At 41.3% G+C, this 25089-nt stretch overlaps 1 protein-coding gene and 1 pseudogene across 7 annotated transcripts in view; both read right to left on the reverse strand.

Annotated features, from left to right (window-relative positions):
* Window positions 1-25089, reverse strand: part of CDKAL1 (CDKAL1 threonylcarbamoyladenosine tRNA methylthiotransferase) — a 705830-nt gene that overhangs the window by 553169 nt on the left and 127572 nt on the right. The window lies entirely within an intron of this gene.
* LOC147580711 (large ribosomal subunit protein uL6 pseudogene) lies at window positions 9345-12797 on the reverse strand (annotated as a pseudogene).

Consider the following 25089-nt stretch of genomic DNA (forward strand, 5'->3'; position numbering starts at 1 on the left):
TTTAAACTGTTGTCATATAGATCTATAAAGGATTTAGCATGGTCCCGTGGAACTTCACCTCTGATATATATTCAGAGCTAGGCACTGAGTAGAAAACAAAACATCTCCTAGCATCTTCCCTCTGGCTCCTTCAACACCAACCACAATGACTTCTCTTTACTGTTCCTTAAACAACCAAGCATACACCTATCCCAGTGCTTGTTCGTTGCTATTGCCTCTGCCTGGAATGTTCTTCTCTCAAATGTGCCCGTTGCTCATTACCTTATTTCATTCAGGTGCCTGCTGAAACATCACCTTGTGAAAGAACTCTTTCTTGACCACCCCAACCAAAATAACATCCCCAAGACCTTTCTTTCACTTCCTTCATAGCATTTGTTACCCAACTTCTACGGTACCCCTTTTATCCAACTACAACAGAAGCTACATAAAAGACAAAAATTTGCTTTCCTAACGCTTATATCCTCAGGACTTAAAAGAGCACTTGGTACAGCTCAAGAAATACTTGAGTTGATGAATGTTTATCTGTTCCCCCCCTCCACCCCGCCCATGGAAGCTCAGAAGTATCTTTAGGGTTTTTTTCCTGCACAACAGCAATGGGAAGTGCTTATTTAGTGTTTTATTTTACTCAGTGCTGAAATCCTAGTGCCTACAACAGTGCTCATTCTTGACACACTCAATAACCATGGTGAACAAATCCCACAATACAGGCCTGCTATTTTTAAATGTTCTCAAAATTGAAAACAACACTAAAGACGTAAGTTTATTAATGTCTAATGTGAATATTAGATGAACGTTCACAATTCCCCTAATAACTAAAACTTTCAAAGTTTCAATTAACACCATAACAGACCATATGTCCACATCTGCGCATTAAATATACTCCTGAAAATATTACGTGTGAAGCTAATTAAGTAACATCATGCTTTCATACTTACTGCCATTCTACTCTTCCCTCCAAAAAAAGCTGTGGCCCAAACTTAACCAAATTTTTATTTTACTAATTTTTGCTAATATTATATCGCGTTTTGACGGATTGTCTTACTTCATGTCTTCCCATCAGCTATTATAATCTTCCCCAGAAACAGCTGCTGTAAATGACATCATAAAATCATAGCCCCACTGAGGTCCTTGGCATAAGATTTTCATTTCATTCAAACAGAACAATAACTCTATACAAAACATTTGCAAAATCACCACAAAGCCATATTAATTTTGAAAATCAATCACACACCTAATTCCCTTTGTTTTCAACAAAAATAACTTACGCCATATAAAAGGACTGTTTTTCTTCTTTTTTGAACATAACCTTCTACATAAAAATCATCACATTTTTTTCTCCTGTAAAGTGCAAGATAATAAATATTTTAGATTTTGCAAGCCATACAGTATCAGTCACAACTTCTCAATCCTTTTAACACGAAAACAGCCACAGACGGTATATAAACTAATGGTTGCAACTGTGTCTGTCCCATAAAACTTTATTTACAAGAACAGGCAGCAAGCTAGATCTGTCTCCAGTCCACCGTTTCTCAACTCCTAGTCTATGGCACTCCTTCTGTACTAATTTCAATCAACAAAACTCCGACCGACCCGGTGTATGAGCCCACTATGCACCAAGTCGACCTGCAGTGGGGGTGGTTTTCCCCCCATATGTTGTAGAAGTGGATTCGTAGATAAATGAAACTCAACTCTTCCCCAGGTTTCCTCTCTCCTCCTAATCAGACAAAGAAAAACCACAGAGCTAAAACACCAAACAGTACAGGAGTATGAAGAGAAGGAAAAAGAGACCCGTTTCTTCTCTCCTTTCTAGAACAGTTTTAATCTCTGGGATCCTTCCACTCCTTCTTGTCCACTTTGTAAAGGGTACCACTGTGCTGCTCTCACTTAAGTCACCCACCATGGCGTTCTACTAGGATCTGCCCTAACTCTCGAGATGCCCAGAACTTTAAAACCGTCTATGTTCCTGGGCGCCTGGGTGGCTCAGCCGGTTAAAGGTTTGACTCTTGACTGTGGCTCAGGTTGTGATCTCAGTGTCATGGGATCCAGCCCCACAGCGGGCTCTGTGCTGGCAGCACGGAGCCAGCTTGGGATTCTCTCTCACGCTTGCTCGAAGTAAATAAGCATTTATTTTTTTAAAGTTCCTAGTAGTTCAATTCTTATAACAGTGAAGAGGAAAACAATGCAAGCATGACGGGGAGTAACGGAATGAGCACGGGGCGAACAGAGCACGAGACAAACCAGCCCGTTAGTTGGATCAACGTTCCAGAAATCGCTCATGTTGTCCTTCCTCTTCATGTGTGTCCACTTTTAAGCCCACACCTCTTCTAGTACAAGGGCCGTCAGCTCGCCGTGTGCAGGCAGGTAACAGAAGCGAGCAAACAGCAGGAAGGAAAGGACCAGGGCAATCCAAAGGACGGGAAAGGGGCACCTGGTACTCGCCTCCCCCACCCACAGGAATGCAGGCCCGGGACTGTGCATCGTCAGTGCTTCCAGGAAAGCCAGAAAGACAGATTCCTAAATGAGAAACGGTCAAAATTTTAAAACACTGTACAAGCAAGAAAACTCGTCTATGGGTCACACTGAGCCCACAAATCACCGTCTTTTTATTTCTGCTCTAGCAAAAGCCTGTGCTTTCCAAACTGCCGCTTTCCAGGGGAAAACACAGGGTGTGGAGGAGAAGACTGCTGGCCATGAGCAGGACGCTTTACGGGTCAGAACAAAGCTGGTGTTTTTAAGGTGCCTGGCTGCCTAACGGAACCCGATGGTGATAAATCTCATTACAGATTTGCTTTACTCTCTATGAAGACCTAAAAAAATACAACTCAGACATAACTCTTTACAAAAGTCAGATATACTCACATGACTAAAAAAAAAACTGTTTTAGGGGCGCCTGGGTGGCTCAGTTGGTTGAGAGTCCAACTTCAGCTCAGGTCATGATCTTGTGGTTCGTGGGTTCGAGCCCCACATCAGGCTCTGTGCTGACAGGCTGACAGAGCCCGCTTCAGATCCTGTTCCCCTCTCTCTGCCTCTCCCCCAATTATCCCCCAAATAAATAAATATTTAAAACAAAATTTAATGTTTTAGAAACAGGTAACATAAAAAGTAAAAAAAAAAAAAAAAAAAAAGCCAGCAGACCACCCTCCTGACATGTAAGTGCCATGTACCACTGGGTGTTGAGTGATTTATTTCAGTCGATGTGTAAATCAATTTTAGAATTCATCTATACAAGTTCCATCTGGTCCCGAAGTCATACAAAAGGTAGCTCAATGGCAAGTTTTCTTTCTCAATATTCTGCATCTATGCCTCCCTTTGCAGCTGGTATCTAGTCCGAATCAGTAGAAACGTTTTGAGGCAGAAGGTGGATTTCATACTATAAAACAAATCTGAGCTTGCCATGAAATTTAGGCGCCTTAACTCAGGTCAGACCTGTCACAGGTCAGGCCTGCCAGCTGCTGTGCTGCCCAGGCCTGTAATTACAGTTCTGCACCTGTCAAAATCTTCAAACAATGACTTTCCTTGTCTCTCAGGGTTTACAGACAGTTAAATGTACTGTTTCAAAACTGAACACTCAAGGCATACATGCTCAAAAGGGGGCACTATCTTTTTTTCTTAGCTTTTTTTTTTAACAGAAGTAAAAGAGAAATGAGGTGGAAAACATAAATCAGGTTTTGATGGTTAATAAATAAAATAAAGCAGTTATTCTCAGTCTTCACGAATACAGGAATTACCCATGAGTTGTTAAAACACACACACACACACACACACACACACACACACACACACAATCAACACTTAATCCAAAAAGCCAGACCTCCAAAATGAGAATTTAGAAATGGGAAGTCTGAGTATATCTTTAACATGTGATCTGGAAAACGCATTTCTAAAAATACTGAGTACAAATAATGCAACAATACACTGAACCATAACCATCATAATAAAAGATTGATCACTAGGACCACTGTTGAATATACAATATGGGGGGGTAGGACTATTTCTTAAATAATTCTGTAGACGAAGGAAATCAAAAGAAGGAAAGGGAAACAATGTTGCAAAAGTGTTTCTTTGGCCTATCCTCACCAACCACTCTACCAGAGGTAAATGGTTCTGACCACAACGGATTCTGTAAAATTCTGCAACCGAGAGAGACTGAGGGCTCTGGCTGGCAGAGAGCTTTTCTCCTAAGTTATGCAACTCTATCCAGAAGGTGCATATTTCTTTAAGAAATCAGCAGCACTGGGTAAACAGGGTGCATCTGGTGAACACATGTCCACGTGCAGGTAAACACATGATTTCAGTAATTACTTCCAACACCATCTGTCAAGCAGGTAGTTCAAAACCTACTCAACAAGAAAGGCAGTTTGAAGTAATTTTTAAGCAAGTACACTTTTCATCTGCCTAATAAAAGTAAAGATCAAAATACAAACCTAGAAACCTGTCTCCTCTCTCCTGAATTTACCCAGGGCAGAGGCAGGCAGGTTCATTCTTGTAACTAAAAAAATATGATAATCCTACACTGGTTAAGAAATGCATGAATCTGATTAATTATCCTCAAAAGAAGTTTTCTGATGATTAAAAATGGCAGTAATTTATTCATCAGTAATCAATAACCAACAACTCTCTGTAATACATTAAAGTGTATCACCTGTCTGCAAAACAGCCTCACCATTAATTAAGGGATAAACTACTCCAGTGACAAATGCTTTGAAATGTTTCTCAATAACATTAAGTCGGCTTGAAAAACATAAACCCAAAAGCAAAAGAACACAGGGAAGGGAAAAACATAGTAGCAGAGGAAAAGAAGAAAAAAATCCAATTAAGGACTTTTCTCACTTCAAAAACTGGTCGAGAGACTTCTAAAAATTATTGCTTTTCTGCCTTAATGTGTATCTATAAACCACTGGCCTTTTCATTTGTCTGATTTACATCAGTCAAGCATTTATATAAAGTAAATATTACCAGCTCACAAACATCCAAAGTGACACATGACAAGAATACCAAGGGCTGAATTTCCCCAGATAAATTTAAATTTTTCTTTTCGATTTAGTTCCCTCATTTGTCTTTACCACAAAAACTGACCGATTTAAATCCCACCTTCTTCCTCTCCCCATCTCTCCATGCTGAGATGGAAACGTGAGAAATAAAATTGCTTACTATGTACCTCTGATACAGTATAACGAGAATGGTACTTTACCTCGTCCCAGAAACCTATGACTCTACTCTGAATATGAGGAAAACATCCGACAAACCCAAACTGAAGGGCAGTCGACAGAAGAGCTGACCTTCCAACAAACCTGTCCTCCTCCAAACTGTCAAAAACGAGGGTGGTGTGAGAAACCACAGCAGACCAGTGGACACGGGGAACGCGAGAGAATTACGTGCAGTGTAGGACCCGAGACGAAATCCTGCAGAACAAGGACACGAGGGGAAACTAACGAAATCTGAATCAAGTATGGTGTTTGGTTAACAGTAATGAACCAATGTGAACTTCTCACTCGTCACAAAGGTGCTTCACTGACACAACAGGTGCCACCAGGGGAAACTGGGCGAAGCGTATGCATGAACTCTGTCTCTGCCACCTCTCTGTAAAGCTCAAATTATTCAAAAATATAAAGACTGTCTACAATGTATTCAGTGGGGATTCCGAACGTTCACTTGTTCCACCAAAATTCGCCGATCAGTCGCTATATGCAACCACACACAACGCGATGCCCGGGGACCCCACCATGAGACAGGGTCAGCGGGACAACACGAAAGTGAGACTCAACTTCACGACTAACAGGAAAATGATTCAAAACAGGTGGGTGTGAAACACGGTGCCTCACTGCTACAGAGAATATAAACCATTATCCGTTACAATGTCTGTTCCTTTAAAATACGTGAGCATCGGGACGCCAGGGTGGCTCAGTCAGTTAAGCGTCGACTCTTGCTATTGGCTCAGGTCATGATCTCGCGGTTCGTGAGTTTGAGCCCATCTGCTGCTGTCAGCGCACAGCCTGTTTGGGATTCTCTATCTCTCCCCTTCTCTCTCTGCCCTCCCCTTGCTTGTGCTCGCTCTCTCAAAAATAAATGAAATCTAAAAAAGAGAATAAAATGCACTGCTTCAAAAAATAAATGAAATAAAACACTTGAGCATAAAGTAGGGGATGATCGTATAGTTCAAACTTCAAGTCTAAGGGCATTCAGTTGCCCTACTCAAGAATACAAAGACCAGGGCAATCTAACCAGAATCCCAATTCCAGAAATAGCTGCTATGAATACTTCTGTTATCAATATCTCAGGTAACAGCTTAAGTTTGCTAATTAGTATACTAAATATCAGAAATGAGGGTTTTTTTTAATTGTTTTTTATTTATTTTTGAGACAGAGAGAGAGACAGAGCATGAGCAGGGGAGGGGCAGAGAGAGGGGGCAGACACAGAATCCGAAGCAGGTTCCAGGCTGTGAGCGGTCAGCACAGAGCCCAACACGGGGCTCGAACCCAACTAACCATGAGATCACGACCTGAGCTGAAGTCGGACACTTAAATGAGTTTTTATTGGTAAAAACTGTAGCTTGTTGTCTGGCAGGATTCTTGCTAAAACGATTTTCGGTTACTGAAAGCAAGAATATTCAAGAAATGAAGACTGACTAGAATATTCAGAGACATTACATACTTTTTTTGTTTGTTTTATTTTGGAGAAGGAAAGTGAGCAGAGAAGGGGCAGAGAGAGAGAGACAAGATTCGAAGTGGGCTCTGTGGTGTCAGCAGAGAGCCCGATGCAGGGCTCAAACCCTCGAACCATGAGATCCTGACGTGAGCCGAAGTCAGATGCTTAACCGACTGAGTCACCCCGACACTACACACTTCTGAATGAACACAGCCTAAGAAGCCTTTACCCTTACAGACGGCTCCCAAAACGTAATCTTTTAAAAGTCCTGTTGCCCAGACATGAGTTTAGGGGGATTCTCTGTTGCCTAATGTTGAACATCAAGGTAACAGAATCCTACTTGTAAAACGTCACTGTGTCTGCCTAGACAAACCTTTCATACAGAGTGGTAGTCAAGGCACCTAAAAGGACAGAGATCTGAATGTTCATCAAGCTTATGTAGCAAGCGGTATTAATTTGTCTGAGCTAGATTCACTGGCGAATGATTAACAGATATCTTTGTGTGAAAAGAATATGGTGAGTTTTGCAGAGAGGTACCTCCCCCACCTTGAACTTGTTTGGCAAAAACTATGTGTTGTGAATGACAAAGCTGACTTATGTCAATTCACCACAGCCCTTCTAGAAAGAGTTTCAACGGGCGCCTGGGTGGCTCAGTCGGTTAAGCCTCGACTCTTGATTTCAGCTCAGGTTATGTCTCGCAGTTGTGGGAGCCCATCTCGAGCTCTGCACTGACAGCACAGAGCCTGCTTGGGATTTCTCTCTCTCTCTCTCTCTCTCTCTCTCTCTCTCTCTCTCTCTCTCTCCCCCACCCCCTCTCTCTCACAATAAATAAATAAACATTAGAAGAAGGAAGAAGAAGAAAGAGTTTCAAACTTGATATCCATGTACGGCCTTCCAAAAATGTAACTGAAACTGTATGAAAACTTCACATGTTTGTGAATGTGCCTCTTTCCAGTAGGAGGAGAATGTCCTTGGGTTTTGTAAGATTATTAAGATAATCTGTGACTCAAAACTCATTAAAACCATAGCCCTGAGAAAACAACAGTCAACCAACTACTGCTTTTTTCCGATTAAAATCAGTTTTCCTTTGAGTTACACAATTTGTATTTTCCCCGAAAAAGCAGCCTTCTAGTTTCATCTTAAACACCACATGCAATTTTATCTGGTTTGGAAACGTAACTATTAGGAAATACAATCTGCTTGACACTTCAAACATCTCACCCAAAACAGACACCAAAACTTTCTTCGGGAAGCCATTATTTTCAAACAACGATGCACAGTGCATTTCTTTGATGACAAACCATTCTACCTAAAGATTGAATGATGTGTCCATCTCAGTGGGGTTTGGTTTTGCTTTGTTTTGTTTTAAATTTTTTTTTCAACGTTTATTTATTTTTGGGACAGAGAGAGACAGAGCATGAACGGGGGAGGGGCAGAGAGAGAGGGAGACATAGAATCGGAAACAGGCTCCAGGCTCTGAGCCATCAGCCCAGAGCCCGACGCGGGGCTCGAACTCACGGACCGCGAGATCGTGACCTGGCTGAAGTCGGACGCTCAACCGACTACGCCACCCAGGCGCCCCTTGTTTCGTTTTTTTAAACAAAGTCAGTCATTTCAGCCATGTCTTCCAGGACCTTCACACGAGCATTTGTACTCTATCACCTAGTTTCCAGTTCATCCAGCCCTGGAAGAGAGGGACCAATTTCCCTCCTTTTGTGCCTCTTTGGTGCATATTTCTTCATCCTGAGTGAACTGGTACAAGGAAATAACGTTCTAGACAGTCATGCTGCCGGAAATGCTGCCAAAGCTTAGATTTATCACCTCAGTAGTCCAACTTCTGATACAGCAATACACAGCAATTCTTTTTAATCCTCACGAGCAAACATGGAACATGTTGTCGTTTATTACAAATGAACACTATGAATGGGTGCTCACATCATACACAACATTCCTCAACACATACTGTTTGAGTCCGGGCCTAACTGGGAAAAGCTGGAAAGAAAACGAGCAGCAGACAGGATCATGGATTACTTATAAGAAGGTAATGAGAGGTTTACACTACTGATTCAAATGCCACATAATTTCTTATTTCATGATAGTATCTTTCAACTTAATAGCTCTTACATTAGAAATCATTTTAGAGCTATCTAGTGAAAATTTAAATAATGCTAAAATATTTAAAACACTTAGAAAAAATAAAAACTCTGTATTTTTCCCTTAATCCAAGCATGAAATGAAGGACAGAGATAAAAAGAGAGTTCAAAGTAAAAATGTCTGTGTACTAGCTTTAGAGACAACCAAAGGAAGAGGTTCTTGGTGTTCAGCTAACTCCTAATTTTTTGTTTTCTCAAGAATGGATTTTGTTTCCTTCAGTAATTTCAGATGCTGTTAGCTGTCTGATTTTTTTTTCATTTTTATTTATTTTTAAGAGAGAGAGAGAGAGAGAGAGAGAGACAGACAGACAGACAGACAGACAGGGGCACCTGGGTGGCTCAGTCGGTTAAGCGTCCGACTTCGGCTCAGGTCATGATCTCATAGTTCGAGAGTTCGGGCCCCACATCAGGCTCTGTGCTGACAGCTCAGAGCCCAAAGTGTGCTTTGGATTCTGTATCTCCTCTGTCTCTGCTCTTCCCCTCCTCACATGCTGTCTCTCTCTCAAAAATAAATAAATATTTTTTTTAAATAAGAAAAAAAGAGAGAGAGAGAAAGAGAGCAGGGGTGGAACAGACAGAGAGGGAGACACAGAATCCGAAGCAGGCTCCAGGCTCTGAGCTGTCAGCACAGAGCCTGACGCAGGACTCAAACCGATGAGCCTTGAGATCGCGACCTGAGCTAAGTCGGATGCTTAACCAACTGAGCCCCCCCAGGCGCCCCTAGCTGCCTGATTTCTTAAAGAATTCCCAGTCTACCCTTAAGAACTCTCAGAGCCTTGCCTTGGGGCATAGGTAACAGCCGAGTAACCTGAAACCCTCCCCGTTTTTGTAAGCACAATACTGTTGTCACAAGAGATAAACAACTATGGGGAAGAATGCTATGTCACTTGCAGAGGACTCCTCAGCATCAATCTTCATTAAAAGGAGGAAGGCCTATCATTTGTGGGGTCTCCCCAGGTCTTTCTGTCTGGCGCCTGGCTGGCCGGTCAATGAGGAGTGCCTTCAGGGCCACAGCTGCAAGAAGAAATACAAACTCAACTGGCAAGTTAAGCCATGAATTTGAGAAACGTGGCATGACTGTTTCAGATCTATTTTTAAAATATCAATGAACCCACTTATCTGAGGTATGTGGAACTGTCAAATTCATACAACAGAAAATAGAAAATAGGGATTACTGGGATTACTGGGAGGAGGGGGGAGTCAGGAGTCATTGTCCAATGGGCAGAGTTCCAGTTCGAGATGATGAGAAGGTTTCAGACGTGGGTAGTGGTGATGCAATGTGAATGTACTGAATGTACATTTAAAAATGGTTACATTGGTCGATGGTACGTTATGCGTATTTCACCGCAATAAAGTATCACTGGAAACCAGGAAGGCTTGCGCACGGCATCTTGCAGAGCGCGTGGCAATCCAAGGTACACATGTGCACGGCCAGAGAACAAACAGGTGAACAAACAAATGGTGGAAGCAGCAGCAGGATCGACGGTCAGGAAACCAGACGGAGCACCTGAATTAGCAGATACGAAGACACAGAAGCCCCCTCTGGTGTAGAAACACCATGTTCTTCGACTGTCACCTGACAGCTGAGCTCAGCTCCAAAAGAAAACCGTGTGTAGTCACGAACACATGGACGGACTGATCGTTGCAGGAGTCCAGGAGGATGGTTTAGAGAGGGAGCCCGTCGCCCAGGTGTTAAAGGGCCACTGGACGGGCAGCTAGATGTCGTAGATACCTTCTAAGAAACAAGTCTAGGTATTCCTATCAGTATCAAATTGTGTCTAGAAGCATAAGAACATCCAGTTCTGAAGGCGGGGGACAACTTGATGTTTGCCCAGACACTGTCCTTAAAAACACACACCATGTATCTCCATCTTTCAAAATTACTGGTCAGGAAAGAAGCAGCTCTCCATTAAGCTGGGACTTAAAAACGTTTCCTACTTTTTTCACCAGAGGTGAGAAGCGCTGAAAAAGGCCTTCATTCTGGTTTTTCTGTATTTCAGCACAAGGATTCAGGACACATTTCATTACCTCCGAGAGCTGTCTGGAGCAAGGGCGAAGGGACAGCTCCAGCCACGGCGTCAACATGAGTACGGCCCCTGTTACCTCTGCCCAGCTGATGCTCAGCAACAAACTGATATAAACATGGAGAATATGCACAAGATGTGGGAGTGAAGCTTCTCTGCACAACTCCGAGAATGGCATCCTGATGCACAGGTGGAGATGCCCACTCCTCTCCTCTATGCACCTGAAGGGGCTCTCCCTGCATCCAGAGCTCTCAAAACCGGGGCTCCTAGGAAAGTAGCTGTGGGTTCTCAAACAAGACTCGCACCCAGCAGGACTATTTCCAAGTCAATTAAACAAGGCACTTTTCTGATGTAAGCACCTCCAAATTCAAGTTTAACTAGGTCTTATGCAAAGCTTTTAGTGTTGGACTTCAAGCATCCTCATCAAATGGATGAGACGTGACAAGAGGAGGCGAAACTACTTCTGTGGCCTTGACCTTTCAGGAAGTCATGGGAAAGAGGTGCATGTCGTGCTAGGAGCACATCGACAAGAGATGCATTGACGAAGAAGCAGTAAGTACAGAACATTTGCCCCTGGAAGAAACACATCTATCTGGAAAGATGATTTGGTCATTTGTCCAGTTCTTCACTCTGTGTTTCTGGGAGAGAGGAAATCGGTGGTTCTTCTTTCTCTTGATAAAACACACACAAAGATTAAATAGCTGAGAGTTCTGTTACTTGTTTCTGTTTTGTTTTGTTTTTTTTTAAAAAAAAAGCCCTGGGGCGCCTGGGTGGCTCAGTCGGTTGAGCCTCGGACTTCAGCTCAAGTCATGATCACACACACGGTTCATGGGTTCAAGCCCCGCATTGGGCTCTGTGCTGACAGCTCAGAGCTTGGAGCCTGCTTCAGATTCTGTCTCTCTGTCTCTCCCTCTCTCTCTCTCTCTCTCTCTCTCTCTCTCTCTGCCCCTCCCCTGTTTGTGCTCTGTCTCTGTCTCAAAAACCAACATTAAAAAAAAATATTTTTTTTTAAAAAGCCGCAATCAATACAGCTTTCACTGCATGTCTAAAGTATCACAAAGTCTCAAATTGATCCAGCATCTTGCTATTTTTGTAGCCGGACGGCTTAGATCTTACTCATCAGCCTGCTGAACTGCTCCTTTTTCAGAAACATAGATGCCATCCACAAATTTGCTGGTATCCTTGTGTTGAACTGTTGTGGCTTGCTGAAACAAAGCAGCTGAGTTTAAAACCACCTCAATGTCATTTTCTTCAAGAATTAACTCATCTTTCTGGGCTTGAGATACTGAACAAGCAACACCTTGGCCTCATCTGAACCCCAGAGATGCATTTTTTTCACCTGAGAAATTCCAGATTTCACAGGAGAAACCATTCTCCTGAAGAACCACGTTGACGGGGAAGTGAGCATCCACAGACCTCATCCTGTAACAGAAGCCCAGAGTAAGGCCCTTGACCACGTTCTGTACATGACTACAGGTAGGAACGAATCGGCTACTGTTCACACTATTTCCCACCACTGGTCAACTCAGAGCCCCTCCTTTTTCTTTCCAGGGAGACTGAGCTCTACACTGATGTGACTGAAGTCCCCCCGCAGGGTTCCCCTGGGGCCTGTCACAACAACAGTGCAGCCCTTCAGAGTGATGCTGACAGTCTCCTTGCTGAGACTGGTGTTCATTCTCACGGTAGATGTGGCAAAGAGCTAGAAGAGAGTTCTACGCGTTCAGTCTCAGGGATTTCAGTGACCTGATCTGAGTAACAAGAATTACCTTATCTCAAGTGGATAAATTATCGGGATGGTCAGCATTTCAGACTAAACAGAAAAGGCATAAGTAGTTGCACACTTAAAATATTTGTCAAGGAAATGAGAACAGAGAACGCCAAGTGAGAGGCTGTCTGGGAATCTGAAGGGCCACGGCCTCCGACGGCCACGGAGATCTGATCCCTTGCTCTGCGGAAAGTTCTGGCTTTGTTGCAACTTCTTAACACTGCTGGCAGCTCCCACTTTCTCTTCATTGTGACCCTTCAAAATAGTGGTTTTCCAGATTTATTCAGATTTCACTAAAGAACGACTCATGTTCTGGCCTGCTAAAAACGCCACCACTTTTTGAAGCTTCAAAAAATAATTTGTCCTAATTGGGCGGGGGTGGGGGGGGGGGGGCGGGAATGCAACAACGATCATCACCATCAAGTCTCAGAGCTGATACTCCCGGTCAGTGAGCTTTCCACAGTGGTTTTCACCATAGGCTTCAGGATTTTCAAACCATAAGAATCGTGAAGTCTCAGAGTTCCAAAAAATAACTCACCCCTCTGTGACTCAGACGGGAATTCTGCAGAATGCCAAATCAAAAGCCCAGAATGGTTTTGGACATTACAGATAAGCAATTAAAAGAAGTAAAGAAAGGGGTCCTGAGTGGCTCAGTCAGTTGGGTGGTCGACTCTTGATTTCAGCTCAGGTCATGATCCCAGAGTCGTGAGACCGAGCCCCGCATTGGGCTCTGCACTGGCATGGAGCCTGCTTAAGATTCTCTCTCCCCCTCCCTCCTTTCCTCTCTCTCTCTCTCTCTCTCTCTCTGTCTCTCTCTGTCTCTACTCCTTTACCCTGCTCACGTAAAATAAAACTTGCAAATAAATAAAGAAGATGAAGAAAACCAGACACAAATGATACTTATTTATTAGTTGCAGACAGAATTCACAAGATCTCCTGATGTTTGGGACTCCAAACAGAAAACTGCCTAAAACAGATAATAGAACTCCAGGAGAACTCTGAGCTTAAATGACAGACTGACGCTATGTGGCTAGCCACTCCTGAAGTCCTCAGTCATTTTGACATTTTTAAATTCAGAGTAAAACCCTGGCCAAGAAACAGCGTGAACCATCCTCAAATTCATGCCGCTGTATGTACTCTATTAAGTCTGACTTAGGGAAAAAAAAAACAACAAAAACTCCTAATAGGGAGACAGTAATCCTCTGTACCTGTCCCAGGGTCCTAGTACTGACAGCAAGCAAAACCAGTGTTCTTATCCATGGACTCCTGGGTATGACACCCCATCTTGGAGACCGCTACGAGGGAAGAGAAGAAACGGAAGACTGAGGCACATAATCAGCCACCTGGACACTGACTCAGAGCCCACGCTCCACCGTGTCAGCATCCAAATACCCCCTCTAACTCAGGACGGCTGCGTCCAGCCCCTTCTAGAGCTAGGATTGTCACCTCCCTCTGAATGCAGATGCAGGCGAGAGAGGAGGCCAGGAGACAAAACGGCGAGCGCTGAGGCCAGGGGCTAAGAGTGCTGGTGAGGAAGTTCGCTAAAGACTGCAGATCACATCAAGTGTGCAAGTCTGTTCCGCCAGCTCTGACTTTCACTTAGCCTGGGACTCCCGCTCCCCTTGCCTCGGACCATTATGCGGAGTCAGCCGGATTATCAATCACCTTCTCCAGCAGCGCCCGGCAGAAGGCAGGCTGGCCCCACCACGCCATCTGCACGCGCATCTGCACTCCGCAGCGCGGCCTGCTCACGATCTGCCGGCCCAGAGGGCACCACTAGGAACGCCTATTTTCTGCAGGAACTTGTCCAAGGATTCGGGAAGAGCTGCAGAGAGCCCGAGACAAGAGACAGCACAACAAACACTAGCTTACAAATGGGAACCACAAAACCTCTTGGGGTGGTTATCAAGCATCTTACTCACCCGTAGCTCCTAAAGAATTCGAGTCATTACTGTCTATTCCCTTGGAGAAGTAAATAGTTCATTTTATTTCAAAAACATATTTGATCTTGACTTCTTTTTTTAACAAGCTGATAAAAGTACTAAAGGAGACAATGGTGGGCACATTGTAATATCATTAAATGAATTCACATCAGATCTGCATAACCTTTTCTCAAGATCTGAAGGTAAAACTTATTCTTGATTACTGTTTTCATGAGCACGGTAAAGAAGTCCTGACTTTAAAAGTCCTCTTACACTTGATTATCAACATACAAGCAGCTCACAGGAGTACACTTGAAAAACATCGTCTATAATAAACACGAGGTAAATGGTAACAAACCCAAGTAAATATAAACATGTTAATTACACTGATAATCAAAGAAATACATATTACAACAAGGAGCTATCATCCCAATTCCCATAAAATTAGCAAAGACAAAATCTGTAATTCCAAAAACACAGAAGGGAAAAGCATCTCCCCCCTCACTCTGATACACAACTGGTAGGAGGCTGATTGATACATTTTGTCTAGAGAACAATGAGACAAAATGTATCCTGAATTCTTACAAAGCTCACGCACTGACCCTAAGTTCCACCTTTGGGAATCTGATCTACTTTCAAAATATATAATAACCAGAGATGAACACAGAGACATATAACCAAACATGTTGTTTATTTGATGGTTATAACATATTTATTGTTGTAAGTGACAAACTAGATAAAATCTAAGTCCCTGGCCAAAAAAAAAAGTACATACATTACAGATCTGTAAGATGAAACATTATGTAGCCATTTAAAACTAGTATTGTACCATGTAACACACTCAACTGTTTTTTTTTTCAAGTAGGATACAAAAATACTAAAAACAGTTTCATCTGTGTAAAAGAGAAACCAGTACAAAAAAAAAAAAAAAAAAGACTGGGAAGTCATATGCCAACACATTAACCATAGTAACTTCCACATAAGGAGTTTAGGTAACTTTTAAACTGTATTTTGCAAATGTTCTACAATCTGCAAGCTACTATTTTATAACTGGGAAGAAAAACGGTTTAAAAAGTCTACGGATTGGAGCACCTGTGTGGTTCAGTAGGTTAAGCGACCAACTCTTGATTTCAGCTCAGGTCATGATCTCATGGTCATGAGATCGAGCCCCATGTGGGGCTCTGTGCTGACAGTTTGGAGCCTGCTTGGGATTCTCTGTCTCCATCTCTCTCTGCCCCTCCCCCTACTTGCTCTCTGTCTCAAAAATAAAAAAAATATATTTTTTAAAGTCTATGGATCAACCAACGATATTTCAAAAAATCAGCTACTATTTAACACTAAGACTAGCTTTATAAAACATAAGTCTTATACAATAAAAACAGTATTTCTTATCAATTCAATTTTGAATGATTCCTGGATAAAGTATCTATGACTTGGAAAATCAACGTCACAACATAAACCTTTAACAGACAACAATCAATGACTCAGAAAACACCATTTATCCCCAGGTGGAATTATACAACAGTCATAAAATGGACATTATGGTTTTTTTCCTCTGCGATAGTCTTTCCCTAAAAATAACTGTGAGAGCTGAAAGAACCATTTTATTAATTCCAACTTTGAAGAGGACAAGACACTACCCATAAGAAACTTTCTGCTAACAGATGCATCTCTAAGTACAGATAAAACCAGGAATTTGTTAAATGCTGGACTGTGTGACACTATAATGGAGCTAGGCCAACTAGAATGAAAATAAACATTAGGAACGTACCAAATTTTTTTAAAGTGAGAGAGAGAAACATATAAAAACTTGTTTAAATTTTAACATCTTCTTTACATTTAAGGGTCTTTAAAGTGGGACAGACCCATGTTAAAAAAAAAAAAAAACCCAACTCCATCACTTCCTAGCCATGTAAACCTGGGGGCAAGATACTTAACCCCTCTAAACACACCTGTTTCTCAAGTTTAAAATAAAATAAGGTTAAATAAGACAGAGTATGCAGACATGCCTTGCCCATTACTCAGTAAAGGAGAGCTATTATTTTCCTTCAGAAACAACATTCACTAGGCAGAAGCAAGCAGTAAAGAGTCTAACAGAGGATTTAAATCCATTCAGGGAGCATTCAAGAGGCTATGCCACACACCAGGTATACAGAAATAAGCAAGAGCTGACAGTTTTCAGGAAGAGAAAAATACAAACCAACTAAAAATCAGAATACGCTCTAAAAGGATAATACAGCTATGGTAAATATAGGCTGCTTTATTTAAGGTTATTTATTTTGAGACAGAGAGAGTGCGCAGGGGAGGGACAGAGGGAGGGGGAGACACGGAATCCGAAGCAGGCTCCGGGCTCTGAGCTGTCAGCACAGAGCCCCACTCGGGGCTCAAACTCATGAACCGTGAGATCATGACCCGAGACAAAACCAAGAGTAGGACACTTAACCCACTGAGCCACCCAGGCACCATTTACATATAGGCTGCTTTAAAGAAGTACAAGTTAGGAAATGAAACTGGGGCTGGAAGTTTAAGGAAGACTCTAAGAGAGAAGTGCTAATAGATCTAGATGATTAAAAAAAAAAAAAAAAAAAAATCAATGTTATCCAGTCAGAGAAGGAATGGAACATCAGGCAGGTACAAATGGAACTGTGCAGCCAGAACCAGAGTCCTGAGGGATGTGGCCTGCAGTATCACAGAAAGGAGGCGGGGTTGATGCTGTCCCCTGAGCCACCCCAGACCTTCCACGCACCCACCGCAGGCTCCTGCAGGGAAGGAAAAAGGAAGGAGCAAAGGAACCCAGAGAGGAGTTCTCCCACAGCTCCCACCTTTCAACTTCTCTCTAGCGCCCTCTATTGACAAAGCTAATACTGCAGTGGCTAACAAGGGAGAACTCTCACAGGGTCAGGTTCTGGTCCCATCAAGGTCGCATCTGGGGCAGAGAAACATTTAACTGTAACAGGCATACCGTCTTTCCCATCAAGTAAATGACAGTATTTTTTTAATGCTTGGCCTCTAACACAATGTCGGCCACAGAGGAGGAATTCAACAAATTTGCAAAGCATAATAAAATGGAAAGAGCACAAAATTTAGATGCAGGCAGATACTGATTTGAGCCTGCCCAGTGACAGAGTTGGGGGGGCGGGGGGGGAGAGTGAGGAAGACACACAAATAAGCACCCTGGATTTCCTAAAGGTCAGCTGCTACCTAGAAACAGTTCAGACTCCAGATCACACTTAGAGGAGTTATTTTAACAACTTTCTGTAACGTTCCTTACAGGGATTCGCATACCCAGAGAGGCCATCTTTTCAAAGAACTGTACGTGCAATTATGACAACACGAAAAAAACTGAGCTGAGGTGGGCCACCAGGAAAGAGGCTTGAACTAAATATCTCCAACCAATGTGATGCAACAAACTGAAACCATGCACCTTCCTAACCTGTTTTTCCATTTCTCACAAAATGCTGATTGTTCATTTAAGGTATTAAGCAGTACCATCAGTATCAAAAACTGTTCTTTTCTTTAAAATCACATCCCAATGTTGTCTGGTAACAAAACAAGCTATCTCTTTGCAGACGGGCCAACAAGAAACACAGGTTTAAATGCTGCCCTGTTATAAACAGCCTCACCTTGCTGAACAGAATCATTGTTAAATTACATTTTTCAATGCTTTTGAAGGCATGAGATTTGATCCAAAAGTGTTCTGTTGTGCCAGATTTCTATATAAAGCTACTTGCAGGAAGTAAAGATTTTCTTTCAATCAGAATAAAGAGAATTACCGATGTAGACAGTGACAGACAACATTCAGTCTTCATAAAGTCTTGCTTATTAAAAGAACAATTCCAGACAAGTGACAACCTGTCCTAGTTTTAACCATCTTTAAAAAAAGACTAGTCTTCTAGAACAGTCGTGGTTTAAGCAAGGAGTGTAAAGAATCAACCACTGCAAACAGTGGTTTACTGGCATGAAATTCACCCTCACTTTTTCTTCATTTGGCAAGTATTTGTAAGAAAACTAACTTCAAATATAACGTCATATTGTTTTCAGCAATCTCTGTGCCCAACGTGGGGCTCGAATTCATGACCCCGAGTTCAAGAGTCCCATGCTTTACCGACTCAGGCAGCCAGGCACCCCTAATGTCATATTTTTTTTTTATTTTTAAAAAAATTTTTTTTTTCAACGTTTATTTATTTTTGGGACAGAGAGAGACAGAGCATGAACGGGGGAGGGGCAGAGAGAGAGGGGGACACAGCATCGGAAACAGGCTCCAGGCTCTGAGCCATCAGCCCAGAGCCCGACGCGGGGCTCGAACTCACGGACCGCGAGATCGTGACCTGGGTGAAGTCGGACGCTTAACCGACTGCGCCACCCAGGCGCCCCATATTTTTTTTTTAAAAAACACCAATGCCGGGGCGCCTGGGTGGCGCAGTCGGTTAAGTGTCCGACTTCAGCCAGGTCACGATCTCGCGGTCCGTGAGTTCGAGCCCCGCGTCAGGCTCTGGGCTGATGGCTCGGAGCTTGGAGCCTGTTTCCGATGCTGTATCTCCCTCTCTCTCTGCCCCTCCCCCGTTCATGCTCTGTTTCTCTCTGTCCCAAAAATAAAATAAAAAACGTTGAAAAAAAAAAAAATTTTTAAAAAACACCAATGCTTGGGAGACTAGAACTATTCCAAAATAAAAAGGTTTTAAAATTCAACAGAATTGATAATATTATTATATTCTAAAAGATATTCCTCCAATAAATTTCAACAGCAATACTCATTCATCTTTCAGCAACGATGCAATTTAATTACATCTCAGTCTCCCTATAAGCCATTTAACACAGAATAGAACTCTATTTAAAGATCTCCTCTCAAGAGGCTTATTTTCAGCTGAGGACGGAGTTTATGGCCCCAGTGCCTCTCATAGTGTCCAATGCATAAGAAATGAGTGGCAACATTTGCTCAAAAACTGGCTAAAAGGATCTCCCCACACAGTAGTCTATTCTACAAGGTGGCGTAGACCACAGACAAGGATGCCACTCAGTCTCATTTGACTTCATATCCACAAGTTACTAACTGGAAAATTACCCATTTACTCTATCCACCACCTTGGATCACAATGAACCTTTGGTCAACTAGTTCCAAACAGAACAAAACACTACCCACATATAATTTCCATTCCTAGTAATAAGCTAGGTCTTGCCTGATAGAGAGCTGGAAATGGAATGGTGGTTACTAGTAAGAATAGAATTTTTAGTGTTTTTCTGCTATGTATGGAATATTCTTCTCTTAATGACTATGAATAAATACTGCAGAACTCATCTGAGTTAGACTTATGCCATCAAAGAGCCCTCCCGACCAGCCTACCCCAAAATGATCCCATCTAAATATAAAGATCCATTCTAAAACTCTAATGAAAATTTAACAGGGAGTATTGAAGAAATGCAGCAAAACAGTCAAGAAAATGAAAATCAGATAAAGAAAGAAGGAAAAAAATGTCAGAGAGAAGTGGTAGAACTAGAAAGCAGGAAAGAAGGAATAACATTCCTAAAACTGGAGTCTGAGCAAAAGAGGAAAAAAAAAAAAAAGAGGGGGGAATAGAACCAATAAATAAACTATAATCCAAGAAAAATTTGCAGAAATAAAAGAAGATCTGAATCTACAGACTGAAAGTGTAAATGCACCTGGAACAATCACTCCCAAACACAGAAAACTCTTAGGCTTCAAAGATAAGGAAAATCTCAAAAAACAAACAAACAAACAAAAAAGATAAAATAATGAACAGAGGCAAACAAATTTAACTGGCATCAGAGTTGTCTAAAGCAAAATACAATGCAAGGCAACAACAGAACAGCATTGTTTTTAGAAATTCAGTGAAAGAAAGTATGAATAATGGATTTTATACCCAACCAAGCTGTCCTTCAAGTATGAGTGCCTTTTAAAAACAGTTTTAAACATATAAGAATCACTATCCCTTCTTGAGTAATCTACCAGAGGTTGGGCTTAATCCACCCAACAAATGACTAGGGAAATTTCAGCAAAAAGAGTGAGAAGGCCATCCGTACACATAACAATAGATTAAAGGTTAGAATAAAGGTGGAGATGTTAAGCTCTGAAAGTTGGAAGATTAATGTGCAAATGTTAGAGGCAGTGATAAAACAAAGCAAAAAAAAAAAAAAAAAGTGCAGAAATGGGAAAGGAGGTGAGAAAGTAAAATAAGTTCATTGGTTGCCAAAAGTCAGAAGTTAAAGGGTACCATTAAACTAACATGACGGGGCGCCTGGGTGGCTCAGTCAGTTAAGCGGCCGACTTCGGCTCAGGTCATGATCTCACGGTCCGTGAGTTCGAGCCCCGCGTCGGGCTCTGTGCTGACAGCTCGGAGCCTGGAGCCTGCTTCCGATTCTGTGTCTCCCTCTCTCTCTGACCCTCCCCCGTTCATGCTCTGTCTCTCTCTGTCTCAAAAATAAATAAACGTAAAAAAAAAAAAAAAATTTTTTTAAACTAACATGACAAAGGGTAAATCATTAAATATATAACAGAGCAATACAGCCATTTAAAAGGTATAAAGACAAAGGTAACCACCGAATAATACAAGTGTTCCTAAATAACAGGTCATTAATTAAAATATACATCTCATAGGGAAACACAGCAAATATCAAGTAACATATACTTAAAAGTTATCATCACAAACTTGAGACCAAATTTACCAGTAGTATCAACAAAGCAACAAGATATCAATGCTACATACAAGAGACATATCTTAAGCATAGTTCAGAGTGGCTAAAATTAAAGGGATATAAATGGTGTAACAGGAAAAAGAGAGCAAGGTAGAACTCAAGCCAAAAGGATTAAATATGCCAAGAGCACTTTAATTCTAAAACCACAACTGACAACGAAATTTTAACACTTACAAATATCCATGCGCCAAACAATGCTGTAACTACGCTCATGAAACTAAACACAAGTTGCAAGGGTGAAAGGATTTCAATTAAAATGGAGCCAGATGGGGGCATCTGAGTCGGTTACGTGTCCGACTCTTCGGTTTCGGCTCAGGTCATGATCTCACAGTTCATGAGATCGAGCCCCACATCGGGCTCCACGCTAACAGCACTGAGCCTGCTTGGGATCCTCTCTCCCTCTCTCTGACGCTCCTCTGATCTCACTTGCATGCACACTCTCCCTCCCTCCCTCTCTCTCAAAATAAATAAATAAACAAAAAAATAAAATAAAAATGGCACCGGATGATGTGAAATGGAGAATGTCACTAAAGAACCCTCAGAAAAAGGGAGCTGAGAGACATTTCCAGTCAACGCCTGATTTACAGAAAACACAGATTTATCTCCTGTCCAATGAATAGCCTCCAAGAATCTCTCCCGATCCTCAAACCAATGAACATACTGCTTGGACTGTGGCCTGACTTCCTCCTCTCTGCACTCCTTGCCTATAAATACAGCCCACCCCAAACACTGAGAGAACCTGCCTACAGCTCGCTGCAGCATACATTTGCCAACCTGTAATTCCTCTGCTATTCCCAGACAACTTTAATTTCTGGTAATTTGAGCGTGCCTCACTTTGCCTCTTAATTTAGGCTAACGTTAGAAGAAATGTACAGAGAATATGAGACTTTAATACACTCTCCACATAAGAAAAATCAAGCACACACACATGCACAAACAAATGTAGCTGAAGGCTTATATACAATTAGTAAGGTACACCCTATAGATCTACATTGAATGCTATGCCTATTTATAGAGAATCACACCTTCTCGAGCATTCATTGAACATTCACATAAACCAATGACATAATAAATCACAAAGAAAGTATCGTAGCAGTAAGCTCTTTAAAGTAGAAAAATTCAAACAATACTGTCTGAGTATAATGCAATAAATCTCAAAATTGTTTTTTAAATCTTCGTCTGAACAACTCTTGGGTGAAAAGGGAAATACAGATTGAAATTAGAGAATTAGTGATCTTGAGTACATGATGCATCAGAATCTCTGGAATACATTTAAGCAGTGAGAAGAAAATTTGTACTGAACAGTTGTCAGTAAAAATGAAACAATAAAAGAGTTAAATACCTAGCTCAAAAACAAGAGAACAAAGTAAACAAAAAAGAAAAAATGCAAATATACCAAATAAAAAATGAAAAGAAAAAATATCATAAAAACCAAAAAACTGTTTTAAAATTACAGAGCTCACTTTTGCAGATTTCTATGCAAATAAACTTGAAAGGCAAGATGATATGGATACATTTTTACAGGACCACATATTACCAAAAAAAAAAAAAAAAAAAAAAAAAAAAAATTCACCTATTAGAGAAGAAAGCTTTTTAAACAGACCAATTCCCAGGGATGCCAGGGTGGCTCAGTCAGTTGAGCATCCAACTTCGGCTCAGGTTGTGATCTCCCAGTTTGTGAGTTCAAGCCCCACATCAGGTTTGGATCCTCTGTCCCCCCCCCTCTCTCTCTGCCCCACCCCTGCTTGTGCTCTCTCCCAAAATTTAAAAAAAAAATTTTTTTTTAAATAATAAGTAGACCAATTTCCATAGAAATTATACAGAAATTTATTTAGAAGCCATCCCACAAAAATCAAAAGATCCAGATGAATTCACAGGGCTTTTTCTCACATCTTACCAAGTCTTTAAAGACAGATACTTCGGGTAATCTATAAAGTATTCCAAAGTACTGAAAATGAAGAAAAATGTTCTAATTCTTTTTATGAAAAACAAAGTAACAGATAACCAAACTAGATAAAGACAGTTCAAAAATATAAAATACAGACCACTACCAGTCATGGATATCACTGCTAATATTTTTAGTATTTTTAGTATTTTTGCACAGTAAATTCAATGCAACAATACAAAAATAAACACACCATGTGGAATTCACTCTGGAAATGCAAGGTTATTTCAGTATTAGGAGACCCAGTAATAATATGTGCAAGACATTAACACATCTAAGAGGAATAAAATCTATTTTGAAACAACTTTCAATGAAACTCACCATCCATTCTCAATAAAACTAAGAAAATGCAAATTTGTGAATAGTTTCTTAACATGACCAAATACATAAAATCCAAAAGCCAGTATTTTTAGTTAAATGGAGACACAGTAGAGTCATTTCAGTAAGACAGAGAACAAGGTAAGATTATCCACAACATCCAAAACTGCTCAACACTGTACTACAGGCATCTGCCAATGTAATTAAGAGAAATAAAAGATAAAAATGGGTTTAAAAAAAAAAAAGGAAGGAAGAAAACTATTTGCAGATGAAATGACAGTGCACCTAGAAAATCCTTTCAAAAATTGATGAGAAAAATTAATAATAAAAAAAATCGGTTAAAATATAAAAATAAATATAAAAAATATAAAGTAACAATAGCCTTTGCAGACAGTCACAAACAATAACCAATGTGGGGAAAAACAATAGAATCTTCATCAGACGTAGAGAAAGCATCTAAGAGAGCAATAAAAACCATAAAATTCTCAGGAATAAACTTATTAACAAGACATATCCAAAACCTATATTGGGGAAAAGGTTAAAACACTCCTAAAAGAAACAGATGTAGAACTGAATCAATGTACCATATCTTATTCTTGGATAGGATGAATCAACATCACAAAATGTCAGTTCTCCGGGCACCTGGGGGGCTCAGTCAGTTAAGCGTCCGACTTCAGTTCAGGTCATGATCTCGCAGTTTGTGAGTTCGAGCCCCGCATCAGGCTCAGAGCCTGGAGCCTGCTTTGGATTCTGCGTCTCCCTCCCTCTGTACCTCCCCCACTTGCTCTCTGTCTCTCAGTCTCTCTCAAAAATAAAATACACATTAAAAAAAATTTTTTTTTAATGTCAGTTCACCCCAAGGTAATTTATGATTAACTTTTATTTACTAGTAAAAGTACCAACTACTTGTGTCATGGAATTAGAAAGGTGATAGTAAGGTTCATTTGAAAACCTAACATACAAGAACACCAAGGTAAAAAAAAAAAACATGAAAAATAAAAAAACACAAGGAGAGATTAATTCTACCAGATATCAACTCATAAATAAAACTTCCATAGAAAAAAGAGCAGACAGAACACAAGTAAACAAACAGACCGGCAGAATAAAGCAGGAAGCCCAAGTTAGACCTACATAAATCTGGAAATGTAATAAATGATAAATGGGGCATCTCAAAATATCTCAGTATGGGGGCACCTGGGCTGCTCAGTCGGTTGAGCTTCCGACTTTGGCTCAGGATTATGATCTCGCAGTTCATGGGTTCGAGCCCCATGTTGGGCTCTGTGCTGACAGCTCAGAGTCTGAAGCCTGCTTCAGATTCTGCATCTCCCTCTCTTTCCCTGCCCCTCTCCTACTCACACTCTGTCCCGCTCTCTCTCTCTCTCAAAAATAAATAAACATTGGCACAAGAACAGACACTCAGATCAATGGAACAGAATAGAGAACCCAGAAATGGACCCACAAACGTATGGCCAACTAATCTTTGACAAAGCAGGAAAGAATATCCAATGGAATAAAGACAGTCTCTTCAGCAAGTGGTGCTGGGGAAACTGGACAGCAACATGCAGAAGAATGAACCTGGACCACTTTCTTACACCATTCACAAAAA

Source organism: Puma concolor, chromosome B2, assembly GCF_028749965.1.
Source record: "Puma concolor isolate L17-30 chromosome B2, mPumCon1.1.hap2, whole genome shotgun sequence".
In the NCBI taxonomy this organism is placed as follows: Eukaryota; Metazoa; Chordata; class Mammalia; order Carnivora; family Felidae; genus Puma; species Puma concolor.